At 45.9% G+C, this 25,866-nt stretch overlaps 1 long non-coding RNA gene across 1 annotated transcript; it reads left to right on the top strand.

Moving 5' to 3' along the window:
* The first annotated feature begins 18,577 nt into the window (after nt 1–18,577).
* On the top strand, nt 18,578–24,224 carry LOC133406586 (uncharacterized). The gene is made up of 3 exons (XR_009769068.1): nt 18,578–18,782; nt 22,432–22,502; nt 22,583–24,224. It is a non-coding gene; the product is annotated as an uncharacterized LOC133406586 (long non-coding RNA).
* Nucleotides 24,225–25,866: the final 1,642 nt, after the last annotated feature.

Raw genomic sequence — 25,866 nt, 5'->3', positions numbered from 1 at the left:
ACGACTCCAAAAAAAATGGACAGTTTAAAAAAGAGAGGTTTAATATACAGGCAGATGTTGGTACACAGGCAGTCAATCAAAAAAAAGGCAACAGTAAAAAGGCAAAAAGGCGAGGTCGATAATCGGAACAGGGTCTAGTCTTACTGTGAGTCTGTGACGTGGAAACAAGGAATGCTGGAACGCGACGACAAGGTTAAACAAACTGGCGACGAGAAAGAATGAGACACAAGGTTAAATGCAAGTAATTAGTGTGAACGAGGCACAGGTGGTGAAGATGCTCTCAGGAGCAACTATGTACGAGACAGGGGGAAAACAACATGTCCTCCTGCACCGTCTCACCAAGGTCAATGCCGCTGGAACTGTGGATTCTGGGGCTATGGTAGGAAATAGAGATGGTTGGTAACCATGCACAACGTGAAAAGGCGATAGACCAGTGGATGCAGAGGGGAGGGAATTGTGAGAGAATTTGACCCAAACCTGAGACCAGGATCGTGGCTCCTGTGAAGCGAGACATCGGAGCCCAGTCTCCAGGTCCTGGTTCAGCCTACGGCTTTGTCAGTTGGTTTCAGGGTGAAACCCAGATGACAGACTGACAGTTGCACCTATGAGATTGAAAAACTCCCTCCAACATTGTGAAATGAATTGGGGACCCTTATCTGATACCACATTCTTGGAGAAACCATGGAACTTGAATACCTGGTGTATCATTAACTCGGCAGTGTCTTTAGCTGAGCGGAGTTTCGGAAGTGCAATGAAGTGAGCCATTTTAGAGAACCTGACCACGACTGTGAGAATGGTGGTATTTCCTTTCGAGGCCGGTAATACCGTCATAAAGTCTACGGAGATGTCTGACCAAGGACGTAGTGGTATTGGCAGGGGTCGCAACTCCCCAGAAGGACGTTTACGAGAGGACTTGTTAACAGCACATACTTGGCAAGCATTGACATAATTGGTAACATCCCTTCTAACAGTGGGCCACCAAAAGCACTGTTCGACCACAGATTGAGTATTGGCAATGCCTGGGTGACATACAGTTAGTGTGAGCCCAGTGGATGGCTCTTTGAAAATTGCCCTGTTTTCAGGGCAATTTTCAGGGTTAAGAGTGTTCTTCAGAGCCTCCTTAACCGCAGTCTCAATATCCCAAACAAAAGCAGAAATGAAACATGACTTGGGCAAAATGGTTTTAGGGTGAGACAAAGAATTCTCTGCGCAGAAAATGTGTGATAAAGCATCTGTTTTACCATTTTTAGAACCAGGTCGGTAGGACAACGTGAAATTTAATCTAGTGAGGAACAGAGCCCATCTAGCCTGCCTCGCATTTAATCTCTTATCAGACTTAAGATATTAAAGGTTCTTATGATCTGTCCATACTAAAAACGGACTATGTGCCCCCTCTAGCCAGTGCCTCCACTCCACCAAAGCCACCTTGACTGCCAGTAGTTCACGGTCACCAATGTCATAATTTCTCTCAGCTGGGGTCACTTTTTTGGAGAGATAAGCACAAGGATGTAATTTACCATCCTTGAGACGTTTCTGGGAGAGCACTGCTCCTATACCGGCGCCAGACGCATCAACTTCTACCACAAACTGCTGTTTGAGATCTGGCAAAGTGAGGATGGGAGCAGAGGTAAAGCTCGATTTAAGTTTTTGAAAAGCTGCCTGACAAAGCGGGTTCCATACGAAAGGTCTGTGTGGCGAGGTAAGATCATGCATAGGCGAGGCTATAGAACTGAAATTCCTCATGAATTTTCTGTAGAAATTAGCGAACCTTGAGAAGCTTTGTACATCTTTGCGTGACGTGGGAGTGAGTCAATTAGTCACGGCATAAATTTTGCAAGGGTCCATCTTGATTTCACCTGGAGCCAGCACGAACCCCAAAAAAGAAACGGACACCTTGTGGAACTCACATTTCTCACATTTCCTTAACATAAAGGTTGTTCTGCAGTAACTGCTGCAACACAGTGCGGACATGAATGATGTGAGTCTCCTCATCCGGGGAGAATATCAAAATATCGTCCAAATATACAAAAACATACACATTCAACATGTCACGCAAGACATCATTGACAAAGTCCTGGAACACAGCTGGAGCGTTAGTGAGTCCAAAAGGCATCACCAAATACTCTTAATGTCCCGTTGGTGTGTTGAATGTTGTTTTCCATTCATCCCTCTCCCTTATTCTGAATAGATTATATGCATTTCTGAACTCTAGTTTGTTGAAAAGCTTGGCTCCCTCCGGGAACTCAAAGGCGGTGGAGATGAGAAGAAGAGGGTACCTGTTTTTCACGGTTATGTCATTGAGACCCCGGTAATCGATACAGGGTCACAGAGTCTTGTCCTTCTTGTCCACAAAGAAAAATCCGGCTCCCGCAGGGGATGAAGATGGGCGAATAATCCCGGCTGACAAGGATTCATCCACATACTCCTTCATAGCCTTGTGTTCCAGCCCTGAAAGAGAGAATAACCTCCTTCGTGGGGGTGTGGTTCCAGGCAGCAAGTGAACTGCACAGTCATAAGGTCTGTGGGATGGAAGAGATTTGGCCTTGGACTTGGAAAAAACTTATTTAATGTCCGAGTAACAGGTGGGCACCTGAGATAAATCAGAATCCCCAGATGGGGTATGTGGATTGTCATTTTGTACATTGCCCTGAACATCATATGGAGGCTTGAAACAGTTCTGGGTACAATTGCTGGCCCATGACATAACCTGCCCAGAGGACCAGTCAATGTGGGGTTTATGTAATTTCAACCATGGGTTCCCTAAAATAAGGTCATGATTCATGGCGTCAAAACATGAAAACTAATGCGTTCCGAGTGGGAATCAGGAAATGTCAATGTGAGTGTTTGGGTGCGGTGAGTGATCTTGCCCATAAAACTGCTGTCTGCAGTATGGGTGTTGCGGTGGCGTTTTATTTGAAAGGTTCTAAGGTGCATCGGTCTAATGAGGAGGGAGTTGAGTAAGTTTATGTCAGAACCAGAGTGAATTAATACAGGTGTTTGAATTTCTTGATCAGGAGAGCATAGTGTCCCTTTAGGAAGAACCCGGGTAGGGTCTTCCTTAATGAAATTTAGACTTACCGCTCCCGTGCCCTTGCTACCGGCACCGGCAACCTTGACATGATAGTTGCTCACGGAATGACCCAACTGCCCGCAGTAGAAGCACCACCCTTCCCTCAGCCGGCGTTGACGTTCCTCAGGGGAGAGACGGAACCTGCCCAGTTGCAAGGGTTCATCCGTGCTGACGCTATCCAGTGGATTGAGACCGGAAACAGGGGATCTGCCTTGGTTTGGCTGGTCACCGAGGCTCATCCTCCAAGTGTGCTGTGACGCAGCCGTCCGCTGAACTCCGTCAGCTCACGATCCAAAAGCCTCTTGTCAATCTTTACGGCGAGAGCGATGAGAGTGTCCAAGTCGGTCGACAAGTCTAGCGGGACCAAATGATCCTTGACGGTGGGGGATAGTCCTTGAAAAAAATGCATCGAACAGTGCCCTATTTTTCCACTGACTCTCAGCTGCTAGAAACCGAAACTCAATCGTGTAATCTGACACCATGCGCTTGCCTTGTTGTAAGGTGACAAGGGAGCGAACTGCTTCACGATCTGGTGTGGAAAACTGAAAAATTTGCTCCATAGTCTTTACGAAAAAAGCCCACGAACAACACGCAGTGGAATTGCGGCTCCATTCAGCAGTAGCCCACGCCTCCGCACGACCAGTCAGGCGGGAAATAACGAAAGCGATTTTTCCCTGCTCGGTGGGGATGGCAGCTGCCTGCAGCTCAAAGTAGACTTTGCACTGAGTGATGAACGGTTTAATATTCCCGGTCGAGAGAGCTGTGGGCAGACAGCAGCGGAGGTGGCAGGTGGCTGCATGGTAACTGCTTCACATGAAAACGTTGGTACCGTGGCGGCATCAGGTGTTGTGCCAACTGGTTCCTTCTTCTGAATAATTTTCACAAGAACTTCAAACTGCGAGGCCACCTGTCTTATCATATTGTCCTGATGCTCTGACAGTCCCTCTAGATGAAGGTGGAGGCAAGCTGCTCATCCTGCTTCGAGAGGTGTTGACCCTTGAAAGGCTTTGCACACCGAGTCTGAGTCTGCTGGGTCCATGTTATGGCCAGTTCGTTCTGTCATGAACGGAACAGAGGATAGGACCCAAAAATGCATGACTCCAAAACAAATGGACAGTTTCAAAAAGAGAGGTTTAATATACGGGCATAGGTCGGTACACAGGCAGGCAATCCAAAAAAGGCAACAGTATCCAAAAACATGAGGCAAAAAGGCAAGGTCGATAATTGGAACAGGGTCTAGTCTTACTGTGAGTCTGTGACATGGAAACAAGGAATGCTGGAACGCGATGACAAGGTACAATGAACTGGTGACTAGAAAGAATGAGACACGAGGTTAAATGCAAGGGGTAATTAGGGTGAACGAGGCACAGGTGGTGAAGACGCTCTCAGGAGCAGGTGTGTACGAGACAACAACCGGAACACACACCCATGACAGTTTTCTTCAAAGAATTGTACGCATCTTAAAATTTCTGCCTGGGTAATCAAACATATGAGCACAACTGTGTGTTTTATCATTTACAAAACAAACATTAATATGACCGTTCATCCAAAGAATTCCATATCAGATCGGTCGTGGCCTGGGTTAACTACGTCCGCCACCAGCGGCGTCAACCTGCTGGGCGTCAGTGGAAATTCAGCTACTGTGTGTCAAAGTCGAAGAAGAAGAAGAGGTGGAAAGCGAGTTCTTCGGCAGAAAGAGAAGAGGAAAGCACAGAGCCTACAACTGAATGTGGGGACTTTGAATGTTGGGACTATGACAGGAAAATCTCGGGAATTGGTTGACATGATGCTTAGGAGAAAGGTTGATATATTGTGTGTCCAGGAGACCAGGTGGAAAGGCAGTAAGACTAGAAGTTTAGGGGGAGGGTTTAAATTATTTTACCATGGTGTAGATGGGAAGAGAAATTGAGTTATTTTAAAAGAAGAGTTGGCTAAAAATGTCTTGGAGGTGAAAAGAGTATCAGATCGAGTGATGAGGCTTCAACTTGAAATTGAGGGTGTTATGTGTAAATGTGATTAGTGGCTATGCCCCACAGGTAGGATGGGACCGAGAGGTGAGAGAAATTCTGGAAGGAGCTAGACGAAGTAGTTCTGAGCATTCCAGACAGAGAGAGTCGTGATTGGTGCAGATTGTAATGGACATGTTGGTGAAGGAAATAGGGGTGATGAAGAAGTGATGGGTAAGTACGACATCCAGGAGAGGAACTTGGAGGGGCAGATGGTGGTAGACTTTGCAAAAAGGATGCAAATGGCTGCAGTGAACACTTTTTTTCCAGAAGAGGCTGGAACATAGGGTGACCTTCAAGAGCGGAGGTAGAAGCATGCAGGTGGATTACATTTTGTGCAGACGATGTAATCTGAAGGAGATTACTGACTGTAGTGGTAGTGGTAGTGGTAGGGGAGAGTGTGGCTAGACAGCATAGGATGGTGGTGTGTAAAATGACTCTGGTGGTGGGGAGGAAGATTAGGAAGACAAAGGCAGAGCAGGGAACCATTTGGCGGAAGCTGAGACAGGACGGGTGTTGTGCATCTTTTTGGGAAGAGGTGAGACAGGAGGAGCTTCCAGAAGACTGGACCACTGCAGCCAAGGCAATCAGAGAGGCAGGCAGGAAAGTACTTGGTGTATCTTCTGGCGGGAAAGGAGAGAAGGAGACTTGGTGGTGGAATCATACATGGAAAAAGGTTAGATCAGAAGAAGTGGGAGAGGACCGAGGAGAGGCGAAAGGAATACATTGAGATGTGACACAGGGCAAAGGTAGAGGTGGCAAAGGCCAAACAAGAGGCATATGATGACATGTATGCCAGGTTGGACACTAAAGAAGGAGAAAAGGATCTATACAGGCTGGCCAGACAGAGGGAGAGAGATGAGAAGGATGTGCAGCAGGTTAGGGTGATTCAGGATAGAGATGGAAATATGTTGACTGGTGCCAGCAGTGTGCTAGCTAGATGGAAAGAATACTTCGAGGAGTTGATGAATGAGGAAAATGAGAGAGAAGGGAGCGTAGAAGAGGCAAGTGTGGTGGATCAGGAAGTGGCAATGATTAGTAAGGGGAAAGTTAGAAAGGCATTAAAGAGGATGAAAAATGGAAAGTCAGTTGGTCCTGATGACATTCCTGTGGAGGTATGGAAGCATCTAGGAGAGGTGGCTGTGGAGTTTTTGACCAGCCTGTTCAATAGAATTCGAGCGCGTGAGAAGATGCCTGAGGAATGGAGGAAAAGTGTGCTGGTGCCCATTTTTAAGAACAAGGGTGATGTGCAGAGCTGTGAGAACTATAGAGGAACAAAGTTGATGAGCCACACAATGAAGTTATGGGAAAGAGTAGTGGAGGCTAAACTCAGGACAGAAGTGAGTATTTGCGAGCAACATTATGTTTTCATGACTAGATAGAGTACCACAGATGCATTATTTCCCTTGAAGATGTTGATGGAAAAGTACAGAGAAGGTCAGAAGGAGATACATTGTGTGTTTGTAAATCTAGAGAAAGCCTATGACAGAGTACCCAGAGAGGAACTGTGGTACTGCATGCGGAAGTCTGGAGTGGCAAACACAATAAACAGAATCTAAAACAGAATATATGTGCATGAATGAGAGGGGTGATGGGGGAAGAGTCAGGTTACAGGGAGAAGAGATAGCAAGGCTGGAGGACTTTAAATACTTGGGGTCACCCGTCCAGAGCAATGGTGAGTGTGGTCAGGATGTGAAGAAACGGGTCCAAGCAGGTTGGAACAGGTGGAGGAAGGTGTCAGGTGTGTTACGTGACAGGCGAGTCTCTGCTAGGATGAAGGGCAAAGTTTATAAAACAGTAGTGACGCCAGCCATGATGTACGGGTTAGAGACAATGGCACTGAAGAGACAACAGGAAGCAGAGCTGGAGGTGGCGGAAATGAAGATGTTGAGGTTCGCTCTCGAAGTGACCAGGTTGTATAAAATTAGAAATGAGCTCATCAGAGGGACAGCCAAGGTTCGATGTTTTGGAGACAAAGTTAGAGAGAGCAGACGTCGATGGTTTGGACACGTCCAGAGGAGAAATAGTGAGTATATTGGTAAGAAGGATGATGAGGATGGAGCTGCCAGGCAAGAGAGCTAGAGGAAGACCAAAGAGAAGGTTGATGGATGTTGTGAGGGAAGACATGAGGGCAGTTGGTGTTCGAGAGGAGGATGCAGGAGAGAGGCTTACATGGAAAAGGTTTACACGCTGTGGTGACCCCGAAAGGGACAAGCCCAAAGGAAAAGAAGAAGATTACTGAAAATATATAAAATATTTTTCCTGACTTCTGATTTCAAAACTAGTTATCCGTTAATTTGCTGGAACTCTGAATAATATTTGGGGATCATACATTTGTATGGATCATAGTAAGGATATTCACTACCACTTGTTTTCGGACTGATACCAGTAAAATTATTCACTACTCAGTACTCACTGATACCAATACGACTAGTACTTTTTTTATATAAAATTTCACTTGGGGCAGGATCTCATCCCCGACCTGGATAGGGCACACCACCCTTTTCCGACTGAGGACCATGGTCTCAGACTTGGAGGTGCTGATTGTCATCCCAGCCGCTTCACACTCTGCTGCGAACTGCTCCAGGGAGAGTTGGAGAATACGGCTTGATGAATCCAACAGAACCACATCATATGCAAAAAGCAGAGATACAATACTGAGGCCACCAAACTGGACCCACTCTAGGTCTTGGCTGCGCTTAGAAATTCTGTCCATAAAAGTTATGAACAGAATTGCTGACAAAGGGCAGCCTTGGCGGAGTCCAACCCGCACCGGGAACGAGTCCTACTTACTGCCGGACATGCGGACCAAACTCTGACTCCGGTCGTACAGGGACCGAATAGCCCGTATCAAGTGGTTCGGTACCCCATACTCCCGAAGCACCCCCCACAGGACTCCCCGAGGGGCACGGTCGAACGCCTTCTCCAAGTCCACAAAACACATGTAGGCTGGTTGGGCGAACTCCCATGCACCCTCGAGGACCCTGCCGAGGGTGTACAGCTGGTCCACTGTTCCACGGCCAGGACGAAAACCACACTGCCCCTCCTGGATCTGAGATTCGACTTCCCGACGGAGATATAAATAGACCTTTTACCAGGGAGGCTGAGGAGTGTGATCCCCCTGTAGGTGGAACACACACTCCTGTCCCCTTTCTTATAAAGGGGGACCACCACCCCAGTCTGCCAATCCAGAGGCACTGTCCCCGATGTCCACGCAATGTTGCAGAGGCGTGTTAACCAGGACAGCCCCACAACATCCAGAGCCTTGAGGAACTCCGGGCGAATCTCATCCACCCCGGGGACTTGCCACCGAGGATCTTTTTAACCACCTCGGTGACCTCAACCCCAGAGATAGAAGAGCCCGCCACAGAAAACCCAGACTCTGCTTCCTCATGGGAAGGTGTGTCGGTGGAATTGAGGAGGTCTTCGAAGTATTCTCCCCACCGACTCACAACGTCCCGAGTCGAGGTCAGTAGCGCCCCATCCCCACTATACACAGTGTTGATAGTTCACAGCTTCCCCCTCCTGAGACGCCGGATGGTAGACCAGAATTTCCTCAAAGCCGTCTGGAAGTCTTTCTCCATGGCCTCACCAAACTCCTCCTGTACCAGAGTTTTTGCTTCAGCGACCACCAAAGCTGCATTCCGCTTGGCCAGCCAGTACCCTTCATTTGCCTCAGGAGTCCCACAGGCCAAAAGCCACGTCGGACCGGCATCTTCCCCCACCATCAGAGCCAACTCACCACCAGGTGGTGATAAGTTGATAGCTCCGCCCCTCTCTTCACCCGAGTGTCCAAGACATGCGGCCGCAAGTCCAATGACAATTCCACAAAGTCGATCATCAAACTGCGACATAGGTGTCCTGTTGCCAAGTGCAGGTGTGGACACTCTTATGCTTGAACATGGTGTTCGTTATGGACAATCCGTGATGAGCACAGAAGTCCAATAACAGAACATCGTTCGGGTTCTGAGCGGTGTGTGTGTGTGGGGGGGGGGGGGGGGGCGTTCCTCTCATTCACGCCCTTCCAGGTCTCACTGTCATTGCCCAGGTGAGCATTGAAGTCCCCCAGCAGAACGATGGAGTCCCCAGCAGGCACGTTCTCCAGCACCCCCTACAAGGACTCCAAAAAGGGTGGGTACTCCGAACTGCTGTTTGGTGCATCGGCACAAACAACAGTCAGGACCCATCCCCCCACCCGAAGGCGGAGCGATGCTACCCTCTCGTTCACCGGGGTGAACCCTAACATACAGGCATCGAGCCGGGGGGCCAGAAGTATACCCACACCTGCTCGGCGCCTCTCACCGTGGGCAACTCCAGAGTGTTAGAGAGTCCAACCCCTCTTAAGAGGACTGGTACCAGAGCCCAAGCTGTGTGTGGAGGTGAGCCCGACTATATCTCGTCGGAACTTCTCAACCTCACACACCAGGTCGGGCTCCTTCCCTGCCAGAGAGGTGGCATTCCACGTCCCTCGACTTCGGCTACGGCTTCTGCAGCCAGGGATCGGATCGTCAAGGTCCCTGCCTTTGGCCACCACCCAGCTCATACTGCACCCGACCCCTATGGCCCCTCCCACAGGTGTTGAGCCCATGGGAAGGGGGACCCACGTTACCCTTTCGGGCTGTGCCTGGCCGGGCCCCATGGGTGCATGCCCGGCCACCAGGCGCTCGCGTTCGAGCCCCACTTCCAGGCCTGGCTCCAGAGGGGGGCCCCGTTGACCCGCGTCCGGGTAAGGGAAAACCGAGTGCATCGTTTGTCGTCATCATAAGGGGTCTTTGAGCTGTGCTTTGTCTGGTCCCTCACCTAGGGCCTGTTTGTCATGGGTGACCTTACCAGGGGCGTGAAGGCCCAGACAACTTAGCTCCTAGGATCATTGGGATACACAAACCCCTCCACCACGATAAGGTGACAGCTTAAGGAGGGGTAAATAAATAAATAAACAAATAAACACAACTCGAGGATATAAGTAGAAGAAGGTTATTAAAAGTAATTGTTCTTTCCATTTGACAACAATGACACATTAGACACATGTTGTATGGGGCAGGAATGCTACACCCTGTGAGGGAAGGACAGAACAAGGACAGGAGAAGACGCATGCAGGACAAGGGTCGTGAACCCGGCTGTACAACTGAAGTGTGGTGGGAGTGACTATATAAATTATAAAGGTTTATCGGACGAAAGTGTGAGTGAGGGGATACCCAAGCAATTCGCTTATGCATGAGTTATTTGTCGCAAAAAGTGAGTGGCCCCACACCCGGCGAACAAGTCCCAGGGGTGTGATCGTGCGGACACATGCAAGTGAATTGACACTGTTTCGCATGCACAATGACTGACAGAAGTGTCCTGTAATTGCTGTACCTGCACGGCGGTGGCTGAGGGCCCCACCCAATCAATCGATAGGCGGGATTGCCCAGGAGTCTACCGGAGAGCACCCCGGTGGACGCGACACATCCGACACCGAGGGACCCAGGGCGATCCGCCGGCCCCACCGAGCCGCCACGACAACTGGCCAACCGGAGGAGGCCGCAGGGATCCAATGCCACCCCCCCAGCCCACCCCCAAAAGTCACGCCCCCACAGAGGACCCTTGACCCTTTGTTTGCAGGACAAACCCGCAAACAAAGGGTCAAGAAGAGAAGATCCCCACTCCATGCACGTGTCCTTTCACCATGCAAATCAGTATAAAGTGTGAGAAAGAAAAAAAGAGAAAATAAAAAAAAATACAAGTACATAAACAAATAAGAATAAATCAAGCAAATGACAAATAGAATAATAATAAAACAACAGCAACTTGCGGCACGGTGGACGACTGGTTAGAGCGTCTGCCTCACAGTTCTGAGGACCGGCTCCAGCACTCCCGCGACCCTTGTGAGGATAAACGGCTCAGAAAATGGATGGATGGATGCACAACAGCAACTTCGACAAGAGAGAATACAGAAGTCAAAAATTTACTTTTAAACTGACAAAATAGTCTTGTTATTGTCAGATGGCACACTACCCAGGCAAAGGAATGAAGAATCTCGATTTAGCATGTTGAGGAAGGGTGACCAGCTATCTACGTCCATCCATCCATCCATTTTCTGAGCCGCTTCTCCTCATGAGGGTCGCGGGCGTGCTGGAGCCTATCCCAGCTATCATCGGGCAGGAGGCGGGGTACAGCCTGAACTGGTTGCCAGACAATCGCAGGGCACATAGAAACAAACAACCATCTTGCACGTGGGGCGCACGAGCTATCTACGTATATTGGGTCATTCCACGGATGTGGTGAAATGTTACGAGCAATTATTAATGGCAAAATACATTAAAAGGCATCAAACATTAACACACAACAGCATCGTCAGTAATCAGTTATCAACATGTAGATATAAGATAATATTGTATCAAGAATTTTACACCTCCAATTATTTTGCAATAAACTATGTCAAACGCATTTTTGTGGTTTTTGACCAGTGTGACATTTTAGCAGTCATCAACGGAAATAGGCACAGTGTGAAAAATATCAGCAAAATCACTTCGCCAATATCTGCTAAAAGGTTGCGTCTACCACTCAACAGAAGTTCATGACATTCCACGGCGATATTTCTTTGAGGCACTTATTCGAAATAGCCATTGTGCTCGTAACTTTGTTGGTCAAAACGCGTTACGAGCAAGCGGCCACTCAATTTCATAACTGTTAACAAACAACGACCATTTTACGACGGCTATTTGGAATTGATGCAATAATCTCCCGAAATAATCGTAGAAGGATCAATCGATTGCTTCAGGAGGAGTAGGAGACAATATTGACTTACATTTTTAAGTGTCGGTCATATTTCCGTTGGAGCGACTTGGACAAAATAACAAGAACGGTCGACTATTTTGCGAGATCGATCGCCCAGAACCATTTTCGGCCAGCATACGGCAGCATTTGAGCCCGATGGGAACGCGGAGGGGCCGGTAGGACCTGGTAAGTGTTTTCAAGAAAATGACGTCAAAATGTTCCAAGCTTCGATCTCAAACGCTCAAGTTACGAGCAATGATGAAAAGTGAGTTTGTATAGAATTAGATGGTTTCTTGTTTGATCCGTTGAAGGAGAAATGATTGGTGAATTTCGGCCGTTTTCTATCGCTCGTGCACAGGCAACGTGTTTTCTGTCTCCTGACTGCACTGCTGACTCGCTGGTAATTTTGACGAGTCAAAGCAGTGTTGAGGATGTGGTCATGATTACCCGCATACTTTAATCCTTCTTATTAAACTTGGATTCGGTTCCGATTATAAAGGCCTCCTGTCAAACTTCAAGTGGATGGTCTAACTGCGAAGGGTATCATACCAAGTAAGGAAACTGATATTGAAAAATTCACTCGTCCCATTAAGTTCTGATATCCACTGAATTCATTCACTTATACCTGTTGGTATTCAGGTCCTTCATTTTCCATGTTGTATTTTTAGTACACATCTATACACATCTATATTTGCCCTAAGTACATTTTTTACTCAATACTTTGCGGTGCATTAACAAGTTGGACATAAATTGTTTCGTGCACCTACTCTAACCCTTGTATTTGTTTGAAAAATTCCCAAGATTTTCATACAATAAACAGCTTTCCATGTTCATATCTAGAGTCAGTGTTACAAGCGACCACTGACGAAATAATGGTCATAAACATGGTCAACTATGTTTGTTTTTATCCCATGAACCGCTAAATGTAACTGGTATACTACAAATAAATTTTACTCACATAATTGTGACAATTGTGACAACTACAATTGTCACAAATTGTGTACCACCTCAGTGGAATGACCCATCTGTGTAATTGATTTTTCCGTTCCGCTGATAATTTTTCTAACGCAATATATTCTATGATGAGATTTAGCCAGTTATTGATGTTAATTAGACTTTACACCGATCCGATTGGTTTGATGGGTATCGGCCGATAATTTGCATCTTATGCTGATCGGCCGATAGGCTCTCATGTCATAATTCGCCGATCCAATCAATTATGTCATCGATCGGCTCCCCAAAAGACATTTACTCCGCATCACCGTCGCGTATGAATCCACAAGCTAGTATATTTGTATTTATTTTGTATTTTTAGCCTTGTCACGTGTCTTGTGGCGTAGTACTGTAACTATCTGACGGACAATAAAGTTTTTTTCAATCTTGTCAGTGAAAAAACACGTCGGTGTGGGACTATTTTGCGGCGTCTCAGACGAACAACACGTAAGTTATTTTCAGTCCGAGCACAACTGAAGTCCGTCGTGGGTAACGTCATCTAAATGCTTCGACACAAATTTGATTGGGCACCTGAAGAATTTGCACAAAGAGGAGCAATGCCGCATTCAAGCAACGCAGTGTGGAGAAAAAAATTAAAAATTAAAAAATGAAAAGCCAAACCGCCGCCAACTCTGGACAAAACCAGTCCATCTAGCCGGAACAGTGAGAAAGTTAGATTTAGCATCGTCATTAACAGTATTTCATCCATCCATTTTCTGAGCCGCTTCTCCTCACTAGGGTCGCGGGCGTGCTGGAGCCTATCCCAGCTGTCATCGGGCAGGAGGCGGGGTACACCCTGAACTGGTTGCCAGCCAATCGCAGGGCACATACAAACAAACAACCATTCGCACTCACAGTCATGCCTACGGGCAACTTAGAGTCTTCAATCAACCTACCACGCATGTTTTTGGGATGTGGGAGGAAACCATTTTACTCAAATCCAGTGTAGTTGGACTTTCGGGTAAACCTGAGAACTCCTATTTGAGCATGCCGCTGAAATGTCATTTTAAAAACACAAAATACACCCAGGCGGCACGGTGAACAAATGGTTAGCACATCTGCCTCAAAGTTCTGAGGACTGGGGTTCAAATCCCGGCCCCACCTGTGTGAAGTTTGCATGTTCTCCCCGTGCCTGGGTGGGCTTTCCGGTTTCCTCCCACATCCCCCCCCCCCCTCCAAAAAAACATGCATGGTCGGTTGATTGAAGACTCTAAATTGCCCTTAGGTGTGAATGTGTGCGCGAATGGTTGTTTGTTTCTATGTGCCCTGCGATTGGCTGGCAACCGGTTCAGGGTGTACCCCGCCTCCTGCCCAAAGATAGCTGGGATAGGCTCCAGCACGCCCGCGACCCTTGTGAGGATGAAGCGGTATGGAAAATGGATGGATGGATGGAACATACACCCATCAGTTTCTAGTAAATACGTGTGTCCAACTAATCTCTGGTCCGGAGATCTGCTTCGTGAGTTCAGGTGTCAGTGGTGTGCAGGAAATCCTCATCATATATAATTTTCGCAAATGGTAATGTCCGCCGCTGCATGCTGCAGGTGGCCGCGGAGGAGGGTCTGGTTGTGACCGGCTACAATGTATTTTTAATCTCTGGTCGTATACACAACCACACAATCCTGTGCACTTCACATATAATTACTGAATGCAAGACAAATCACACATGATCGAGGAATATGATGGTCTGCTGTAACCAAGCGATGAGCCATTGCGGGACACACCTGCGGAGGAGGTTTTTGTCCAAACTAAACAGCATAACCAGATACACTGGCAAAACTAGACGTTAAAGAGTCCTTTTACCCTGATGTGTCTGAAAACAAAGGTATGGTGAGTGCTGTGCTGGACCAGCACAGTCTTCAAGGGAGAAAGATTCTTTGTTACTACTCTGGATCTTTAGACCCAGCACAAGGAGTGTCAGCAATTGCTCAAGCCCTGACTGGCACATCTCACCTAACAACAGGGGGCGACATACACATACACAAAGCATGCAGCAACATCATTCCTGAACAGTAAAAGATTCACACTTTCACCCAAAAGACATCTAAAACTCACTGAGATGTTGAGACAAACTAGCCTACATTTCCCAACAAATACACAAGCTAACTTAGCAGGCTTGCTAGGAGACCGTGATGACGCAGCGCAAAATTGTGAAGCAGCAACGAAAGAGGAATTGGCACAAACAATCAGACTTCAAAGCACATCATAGGAAAACCCAGACATGATCTTCACTTCACTTCGACAGAAACACGAGACGTAGTTGCATCATATACAATCACGACACCAAACATAGGGAAGAGAAGATTTTTTCAGAAAAACTACCACCACACTCAGCCTAGTCAGCAGAATTCCATTCGGTCCAGTTCCACTAGTGGAAAGTAAGACTGTAAACATATAGACAGACTCAGCCTCTGTCAAACCACACTTTTGGCCCTCAATTGACCATGGCTAGAGCCAACATATATGGTGGTTCTGTGGCGGTCGTGTTTTGTATGGGTTACAGGGACCAAATTAGGCCGGGAAATTTGCCTTGGTCTTTCTTCTCTCGCCCGTAAAGATACAGCGCCTGAAATAAGTATTTAACACGTCGCCATTTTTCTCACTTAAATATACTTCCAAAGGTGCTATTTCCCTCAAAATTTCACCAGATGTTCCATAATAATAATAATCCATCCTTACAAAGAAGGTAGAACAAATAAGATCAGAAATTAAGTTGTGTGTGAAATGACACAGGGAAAAAGTATTGAACACATGAAGAAATGGAGGTACATAAAGGCATGGAAAGCCAAGACAACACTGAAAATCTATCAATAATCAAACGGCAATCCAGCCCCTTGTCAGTGCGAATGAATATCAGCTGGATCAGTCCTAATTGATAGACTACAAAAAGGTCTCATTGCCAAGGTATGAGTCAAGACACATCTCATGATGGGTAAGAGCAGAGAGCTGTCTCAAGACCATCGCAAAGTAATTGTTGCAAAACATAACAATGGCATTGGTTACAGGAGCATATCTAAGCTTCTGAACGTTCCAGTGAGCACGGTTGGGGCCATAATACGGAAGTGGAAAGCCAATCATACCACCATAGATTTGCCTCAATCAGGTCCTCCTTGCAAGATTTCTGACAGAGGAGTGCAAAGAATAAGCAGAAAAGTTGTACCACAGCCAAGGACCACCTGTGGAGAGCTTCAAAAAATTTCCGGGAGGGCTCATAGCAAATCTGACCATGAAAACAGCTGTTAAGACACAAAGGTTTGTTCAATAAACCTGATTTAGCTCAACCGCCTGTGTCTAAAAGTATTCTCTGCTTCCACTCGACGTCAACGCTTTCTCAGACCCGGAAATCCACCTCAAATGTCGTCATGATCATTTTTGTTGTGGCTGCCGTCCGACACCACCGTGGGGCCGACGAGGTTCCATGCTGGCTATAAGCTGAGTGTTTTCCCACACGACTACCTGGCGGTAGCCGTTTGCAGCAGGATGTGAGCGGTGCAGATGGGTCTGTGTCGAGTGGAGCTTTGAATTCTTTGACAGATTTGTGATGGTTTACGTTTAAGAATAATAGAGTAAGAGTGAGGAGGGGATGGCCCTCTGTGATGAATGTGATGATGAGTGTGACACGCGTACATTTCATGAGTGTGTCCAGTAGCAGCTAGCTGGCTAAGTAAGTTTTCAACCGGTGGAATGGAAGTCGCTAAAAGTGCATGTAAGCGGGTAATTTGCTTGAGGTGAAGGAGGTCCGAAATGGGAGAATGCAAAAGACAAAAGTTAGGGGTTACAGAATTACTTTAATGTAGTGCCGAAGGGATAGAAATTCAAACGCAGGGAAGTTTAATATCCGGCAGGTGTGATGACAATGACGTTAGAAAGTTTGTAAAGGACTTTGCAGTTTAGTAGTGAGAAATGGAGAAATGATTGGTAATATAACAAACAGTAATAAAGTGTAGATTCACACTGAAAGGAGGTAGAAAAAATCAGGGTGGGGGGAGCAGAAGAGGAGACTCTCCCCCCTTTTAAAGATTGTAATATAAATTGGATCGGGGATTTGAAATGTATTGTTCAGAGAGCATTTGAGATGAGCGGATCGTGAGAAGCAAACTAACTCTGACCGTGGCTCTGTTCTTCCTTGTTCCGAGAAGAAGAGCTATGACATACGTTGCAAAATAACGAAACGTGTGTTAACGAAGTGGCATGCGAGTAAGCGGTGGGAAGAAATGTATCAAGTGTATTAAAATGGAGTCATGAGTGAAGAGCATATATGAAATGTAAAAGCACCTCTGTGACTACTTTAGGATAAAAACAAGTCTGTGCGACATGAAAAGTCATCCGGTAATTATAGTAAGTCATTATATAAGTTCCTGTTTGTGGCAAACTGGTTTAAATAAATGAATCAATGGACACAAGTATATAATAATAATATAATATATAGTAAATATAGTTAATATAGTAAAGAAATCAAATAAAATCAATTCTTTCCATTCTCATAAGATGGAGGACGTGTCAGGGGATGTCAAGTTGATTTGCTGATTAGCATAGCGACTTTCCGGTTAGTTAGGAAGGAAAAAGGAAAATACGTTCGAGGAGGAGGAAAGGGATTTATGGTAATTGCAGTAACCAGCTACACCAAGAGATGGCGCCTAATTTGCATGATGCACAAGGGAAATGATTTGGGGTACTTGTTTTTGAGAATGACTAATTCAGTATGAATATTAATCTGTTTGATTGTCTCCCCAGATTCAACACTGGAGGCAAGGAGGACGAAAAGGACTGTTACATTTGTCAAGTAAACTTTAAGAGGGGGGTTATTCATTTGCATTCTGTCTGTTTCACAAAACCTAAGCCACCTTGGTTGTTTGTTTAAATTCGAGCGAGTCCGATTCGGTTCGGGGGCTGTGTCAAAAAGGTTTGTACGGTTTAGATAAAGGGTGTCCAAATTCTGAACATCAATTTTCCACTACTCCCTCCACCTCAGTCTGCTCTTGGGTCCAATTCACATCCTACTATGCTCCGTGATATTTTCGCCACTCTCTTTTTCAGGGTCAACGGGCTGTAGGCTCTGACACTGGGAACCGACACTTAAATCTGAACAATTCTGGGAATGCAGGAGTGTTATTCCGGGTTCCAATCGGGTCTCGATTCTCGGTGACCAATCTTACCTGCCGTGCAGAGTGAGACAAAGAGCAGCATTTGCGCTGGCAACATTGTATCGTCGTATTCTATCTCGCGTGAACATTATGCCAGACGGGCACTTTTGCGAGTTTACGATAGGGGAGCAGATGGTTGAGTGGAAGGGACTGAAGTCAGGATGGTTGCAGAACATTTACGACCATATTAAGAAAGTTAAAGACAAAGGTTAACTATTCCTAAAAAATTGGGGGTTTTGTTGAACAAGTTAGAAGGTAATCGGATGTAAGGAAGAACTCAGAAGATACGCACTAGACAGAAACGCCCTTTGCTTAACAGGTGACTACGGGAGGCCCCGTTAGTGCAAACTTGACCTTACTGACAAATGAAAACCCAGTGTGTCCCATCTCATCTCCGGTGACAGCGGCCCATCACGGCCATGACAGGGTAGAACACCGTCGACATTGACGGAGACTAAAGCCACGTTGTGCAGCCAGAAAGAGGGGCCCGCCTTAATAATTTGTCATGAACGAATCAGCGAGACTCTTAAACATGATGACTGCGTCTGTGTGAAAGAAGATGTCTTTCATTGCAGAAAGGGAGCAAATTACAAGACCTTGAGGGGGAGACCGTGAACAGCTGACCAGAAGAGAGCGGAATGATCCTATGAATCAGCGTTTGCCAAGTTGGTCGTAATAATGTGATAAAAAAGTCTGTTTCTGAGGGGGACAAAAAATGGACAATGCTAGAAGTAATCAAGGACGATGTTTGGCTGATGTCAGAGTCGGTTGGTGATCGGTGGCTGGTCAGAATCTGATGGGGACACAGTTGAGGTAATTTTGTAAATGGTGTTAAACAGGTCACCTGCCCTTGAAGGGCAGAAATAAAGGTTAAATGATGTGAAGTACATATACTTAGGAGGTGTCCGTTGCTTAGAGAGAGTCAAACTTCTCCCTTGTCAGCGGGGGTTTGTAGTCACTTGGAGAGACTATGGGAGAAGCTATGGCAAGAAATGTTAACATTATGGCAGTATGAGATTCGCATTATACAGCCATGTAGGGGAAGTAGCGGCTTAGGAGGCGAATATTGACGTCAGGAAAGAAATTTGATTTAGAGTTGTTGATTTATTATAGCTGTTATTTTTCCCCCCACTGTGTCAGATCTCGCTTACCCCAGGTTAACCCTGCAACCTTAAGGACAAAGGGAGTCCTGGCGAGCTCTCCGTGTAAAGGGTTAGAACTCCCCATTATCCTTTTGTATTGCACAGTGGACCTTAAACAGCGACCGAAGCTTGCTGAAGCTGGGGTAGAGAGGGATTCACTTATGGCCCCACAGCTGTTTGTGAAGCGGTAGCCACGGTCACATTAGGCCACACCTCGATAGAATAACCTTAGCAGAGGTCGGGAAAAAATCTAACCACACTTCTTGAAGGCAGCTCTCTGAACGATCATTTGAATTTGGTGCTGACCGAGGAAAATTCAAAGGTCTTGGTATAACAGTCAGGACCTGTTTAATTTAAGTTAGAGCCGAAACAACCTTTCAAGAATAGGAGTAAAATAGTCTTAAACTATACTGGTAAAGTGTTATTAAGTCAGTTAACATAGTTAACACCGTGCGTATGAGTTGGAAAATGTACGTTTTACTTCTATTAGTTTTATACAACCTTCCCAACAATAGTTGTTCTTAGCCATGTTGTCACTACTAGCTGTTTTTCGATCAAGATAAATTGAGTGCAGCCGGACAAGGATAATTGTTTTGCTTGCCTTCTCTGTCTCTCTCACTTCGATATAACAAAGGTTTTTTTTTGTCTGGGCTTCAGTAAGTGGTGACAACTCGTAAGACTTTTACCTTTTACTCTCTTTTTTCCTGAGCCCATGCTTTACACATTGACGTCGGTTTTTGATGCAGTGCCGCTTGAGGGATCGAATGTCACGGGCATTCAATGTTGGTTTTTCGGCCTTGCCGCTTACATGCAGTGATTTCTCCAGATTCTCTGAACCTTTTGATGATATTATGGACCGTAGATGATGAAATCCCCAAATGCCTTGCAATTGTATGTTGAGGAACATTGTATGAACCTCGCCCCATCTTTGCTTGTGAATGACTGAGCAATTCAGGGAAGCTCCTGTTTAACACAACATCACAACTTCATTGGAATTGGTTGTACATTAAAAATATAACACCAAGTGCTTTACAGACATTAAAATGATGACAAAAGCTTTAAAGGTATTTGAGACTGCAGACAAGACTATCCGACTGACAAGAAGTCTTTGTGTGAGTGACTGTGCGGTCTGCTGATTGGTGTGTTGGTGCGTTTATGTACAGGTATGTGTATGGTGTTCGAGAGACGACTGCTGGAATCTTGGCCAAGTTTTTGATGGAAGTACTTTGTTTGATTAATTACAGGAAGATCTGTTGTTCGCTGTGGCTGCTGTATGTATCTGTGTGTGTGTTACTACTTAAACAATGCGTTGTTGAGCTGTCGCTGCGGGGGAACATACAGGAAATTGTGGGAAAATGTTTTTTTTTTTGAGGACTGGTGATTAACTAGTGTAACGCTGTGATATTGTAGCGCAAGATGTTTGTTTTGTTTTTATGATATAGTGAGAATGAAGCCTTGAGACCTAAACGAGAGTAGCCTACTGATAAAAAAATTACGGAGCCCCCCTGGTGCCAAGGTATGAGAAAAATAAAATTCATTGATAATCTGTTCCCTCAGTTTAGTAAACTGTACCCTCAGTTTAGTCATCTGTACCCTCAATTTAGTAAACTGTACCCTCAGTTTAGTAATCCGTACCCTCAATTTAGTAAACTGTACCCTCAGTTTAGTAATCCGTACCCTCAATTTAGTAAACTGTACCCTCAGTTTAGTAATCCGTTCCCTCAGTTTAGCAAATGTCTGGGGCTCCGTATACCTACGTATATCTGTCAAGTGAAGTAAATTCTATTTGTATGTTATATTCTTACTTGTGTGAATTCTGTGTATAAATTGTCATGTCGTGATATATCCTACATCCCATTTTTCAACTGAAAGGCAATATTGCTATAGTTCGAGGGGGTTTATCATTATATAGCAGTACTAGCAGGACTGGCTACAATTAGCCTGCGTGTTTCCTAAACACATTACTAAATTGAGGGTACAGATTACTAAACTGAGGGAACAGATTATCAATGAATTTTATTTTCCTCATACCTTGTCACCTGATCAAAATCTTAGAATATAACAATTTCAACATCAAACAGATAATAAATTTTTTAAAAGGATTGTTATATGCCGCAATCTGCAGTTATGACTTTGCGCAGCGGCGTGGGTTTTTTTTGTGTGTTTATGCGAAGCTGTGTGTCTTATTAAATCTTGCACATTTCTCTGACATAGCAAACTTCAGCGTGATTACAAGGATGTAAGCCTTTTGTTTATCTGTCATCGCATGGCTAATCTTACGGTGGCCTGGAAGTGTAAAACAAATTGTGAAACACTAACATTCCAGAAAACACAAAAACAAAACACAAACAACTTCAACATTTCAGGAACCACAAAAAACTCAAAACACTTTAACATTTCAGAAAACAAATTAACAAAGCACGAAACACTTTAACATTTCATGAACCACAACAACAAAATACAAAACACTTTAACATTTCAGAAAACACAAAAACAAAAGCAGAAACACTAAAACAAAAAGACGAACCTTTTTCATTATACATTTTGAATATAGTTTAGCATCGATGTTAAACGACATTTGATGCTTTACGTACTATTTATATGGCTAGAGCCGAGGCGACGCCGCCGCATGGCTCGCAAACCCGGAAACGTACAGTATTTTCACCTTAGGGGAAAGCTTCTGTGCATTTTGATTGAATGTAAACTGGGACGTGAAGACGGCGTGCAACGGAGATTACGATTTTGAATGTCGTCAAAACCAGTGGACGACCGATCGGCCGCTCAAGAAAACCACCTGACTGAACTATGGCGCGGTGAACGTGGTTAGGAAACTGTTTCCTTCCCGATCGACCAGACCAGAATATTGTACATTTCCGGGTTTGCGAGCCGTGCCGCCGCTCTTACAAATTGAACTTCATGCGCTATATTCTCTTCCGCTTCCTGGACATTTCCCAAGTCCAAAGTCAAATCCCACCGTTTGGGGTACCAGCAAATATAGGGTTAATCGGGAACTAACCGCTGTTTTCTTCTCTTGTTTTTGTTTTGTTGGTTTTGTTTTTGGTTTGGTCTGGAGTTGTTTGTTTTTGTTTTCTTCTCTTTCTTTTGTTGGTTTTGGTTTTGTCTTGTTTTGTGCTCTTGAGTTCAATGGCAGTTTAGTCGCATCACACGTTGCATTATGTTTAACACATAATTGATTGCCACAAAATCTGAATTTATAGATTCACTTAGAGCCAATTCAACAGGCTGCAAACACAGCACCAATATTAACATTATTACAGTGATACATATGATGATTATTCCCCCTCCCCCCCTGTTTTCAGCACCTGTCTTCAATCAGCCTCATCACCACCAGTGTACATAAGCCTGCCTGTTCCCGGAAATCCTCGCCTAAGTATTGCAGCCTCTCCTAGCGGTACCACGGCCCACCATACTCATGTAAGCTACTCGACTCTTGTGTCTCCTCGTTCCCAGTGGCCTCCTGTGTTCCTGACCTACGTCATTCCTGCCACCAAGCCTGCCACCTGTCCACGCCGCCGCCTGCCAACACATCCAGGACCACCTCCATAACCTTTCCTCAATAAACTTCATAATTTTACATCTGCCCCCGCCTGCTCTTTGGTCCAGCTACTCCCCACACGTGACAGAATACTTAGAACCTCATGTCCCTCCGCCCGAGCCCTACTCCGAGGACCTAGGTGCATGTAGCCAGTTTATTCTTAATTGCTCACTCGTATTTAATCTCCAACCGTACAGTTGTCCCACCGAACTTTCCAAAGTAACATATGTCACTAACCTCCTCCGCGGCAAAGCAGCAAAATGGTCCATTTCATTATGGCAAAACTCCTCTCCGGTACTTCATTCATTCGATCCGAACTCCGCAAAGTATTTGAACATCCCAGTTCAGGGCAAAGAAGCCACCCATCGCCTCCTCACGTTCACGCCGGGCGCTGAATCAGCAGCGGAATATTCCATTGAGTTCCGGATATTGGCATGTGAATGCGGGTGGTGACGACGCGGCGCTTGGGGGCATTTTTTCAAATGGCCTCTCCGACCAACTCAAGGATGAGCTATCGGTCCGGTACGAGCCCTCCTCTTGAGGATCTCTCCGCCCTTTCCATTAGGCTTGATAACCGACTGCGAGAGAGAACACGAGAGAGGAGGGTCCGCGTATGTAAGAATCCTCCCACTTCTCACCCGAGTCCCGCACCGTCTCCCGCACTTCCATCACTCCCCGTAGCTACCACAGAGCCCACGCAAATTGGTGAAACGCGTCTCGACCAACAGGAGCGTCAGCGTCGAGTCATTCAGCGGCTGTGTATCTACTGCGGTCAATCCGGTCACTTTATTTCCTCATGCCCCCCGCGGACGGCGACCGCGCTGACGTCACTGCGTCAATCCCTTCGCAGTTTGCCTCTATATATATATCTCTATATATGCCTCTTTGAAATTGTCCTGCAGTTCTCCTCCAAGTCGGGGGTGTCGCTACGGCCGGGATTGGCTAGGACGCCATAGGATGGAGTTTCCTCTGCATTTATTGGCCATTTCTTGTAGCCGTTTTTACTTTCCTTTCCGTAACAAGGAACAATGCAACAAAAATGGCGACCGTCGAACAGAGTCTGCGAGAACAAATGGACCTAGATGAACAGATGATACGTTTAATTATGCTGCAAATAGATCAAGAAGGCGGTGGCGTGGGTGCTACGTGGAACCAGGAGGAACGCTGATTACGTCATCACAGCATGTGACTAAAACGGACCAATCACAACAAAAACGTGCAAAAACGTGCAGGAACGCTCAAAAACATGCAAGAAAATGTTCCCGCTCCAGAAAGCTCCCTGAAAACAGACACGCAAAGTCTGAGCTTTAAGTATATAGATGTTGCCGAATGTGCTTGAAGCTATTATAATCACAGGTCCTTCTAAAGGTGAGACAGCATTTCTACCCCGAATAGCATTTTATAATGATTTACCAATTCAAGTCAGAAGGCTTCAGTTTCCAATATCAATTTGTTTCTGGATTTCACATGGTTAGTTTTATGTTGGTTGGCAGATCTAATGATTTCTGTATACTGTCAGAGAATAAGATGACAACAAATATTGTCAATCCTGAAGCATTGCAGTAAAACCTTGAACTGTTTGATGTGTCGACTATTATTGCATGTGAACTATTCATGAGGTTTGGAGTATTGGGCTTTCCCTCCAGGCGCCTTAACCCTCTTGTAGAATTTGAAGTCTTGACCCACTGCCATCGTTCTGACCACAACCAACACTACAGCAGCCATGATATTAGATATACTACTACTGTGCTCGCTGAGCTAATACCCTCAGCAATTGCTTCTTTTTCTTCTTATGTTGGTCCTATTGATAATCTCAGAAAATGATTTTAATGTGCCTCTGTGTAACACCCTTGACCATCACAGCAATGTTTAAAGGTAGGTTTAGGTCAACTTTAAAACTTTTCAAACATTTTAAATTATTTTTACATTAATCTACAATCATTTTGTACTTTTCTGGTTGTTTTTGGGCTGCGAAAAAGTACTTTAAATTAACAGAGAAATGGCATTAACGGACGAATCCCCCATTGGTCTGTTAAATCGAGGTTCCACTTATACACTATATAATACTGGGCTGGGATGAGAATCAGCACCTCCAAATCTTAGACCATGTTCCTCAGTCGGAAAAGGGTGGCGTGCCCTCTCCGGGTCGGGGATGAGATCCTGCCCCAAGTGGAGGAGTTCAAGTATCTTGGAGTCTTGTTCACGAGTGAGGGAAGAATGGAACGGGAGATAGACAGGCAGATCGATGCAGCGTCTGCAGTGATGCGGCCTTTGTATCGGTCCCTTGTGGTAAAGAAGGAGCTAAGCCGAAAGTCGAAGCTCTCGATTTACCGGTCGATCTACGTTCCTACCCTCACCTATGGTCACGAGCTGTGGGTCGTGACCGAAAGAACAAGATCCCGAATACAAGCGGCCGAAATGAGTTTCCTTCTCAGGGTGACCGGGCTCTCCCTTAGAGATAGGGTGAGAAGCTCGGTCATCTGGGAGGATCTCAGAGCAGAGTCACTGCTCCTCCACATCGAGAGGAGCCAGGTGAGGTGGCTGGGGCATCTGATTCGGATGCCTCCCGGACGCCTCCCCGGTGAGGTCTTCCGGGCACATCCCACCGGGAAGAGACCCCGGGGACGGCCCAGGACACGCTGGAAAGACTACGTCCTTCGGCTGGCCTGGGAACGCCTCGGAATCCCCCCGGAAGAGCTGGATGAAGTGGCTGGGGAGAGGGAAGTCTGGGCGTCCCTGCTAAAGCTACTGCCCCCGCGACCCGACCTCGGATAAACGGTAGAAAATGGATGGATGGATGGATGGATAAAAATCATGTGAGTCAAGGCAGGTGAGCGAATACTTTTGGCAATATAGTGTATGTTTCTTTCATAAGTAAGAATGTTTTTCCTCCAAATACGTGAAGTGCCTCTCTCCGTATTTCCACACTTTGTTATCTTGTATTTTTGCATATCATTTTGTAAAACTGTGATGTGATAGTGATGGTGATGGTAGTAAAGGGTGGATGAGGTCACCTCAGTCCCACTGAAGGCCCAGGTCCGAAATGCATTTATGTATACTATATGCTGGAAGTTAGTCCAATCCCTTCAAGAGGCTTCGTTCCAGAGTCCAAATTGTATGTCGAGGTGGGCCCGAGGTGAGCTTAGTCTGGTCGGAACCTTGATATCTCGCACACCATCTCAGGCTCATTCTCTACCAG

The sequence above is a fragment of the Phycodurus eques genome, chromosome 8 (assembly GCF_024500275.1).
Source record: "Phycodurus eques isolate BA_2022a chromosome 8, UOR_Pequ_1.1, whole genome shotgun sequence".
Lineage (NCBI taxonomy): Eukaryota > Metazoa > Chordata > Actinopteri > Syngnathiformes > Syngnathidae > Phycodurus > Phycodurus eques.
The sequence above is the reverse complement of the archived record's forward strand: the minus strand, read 5'-3'. Positions and strand labels throughout refer to the sequence as shown.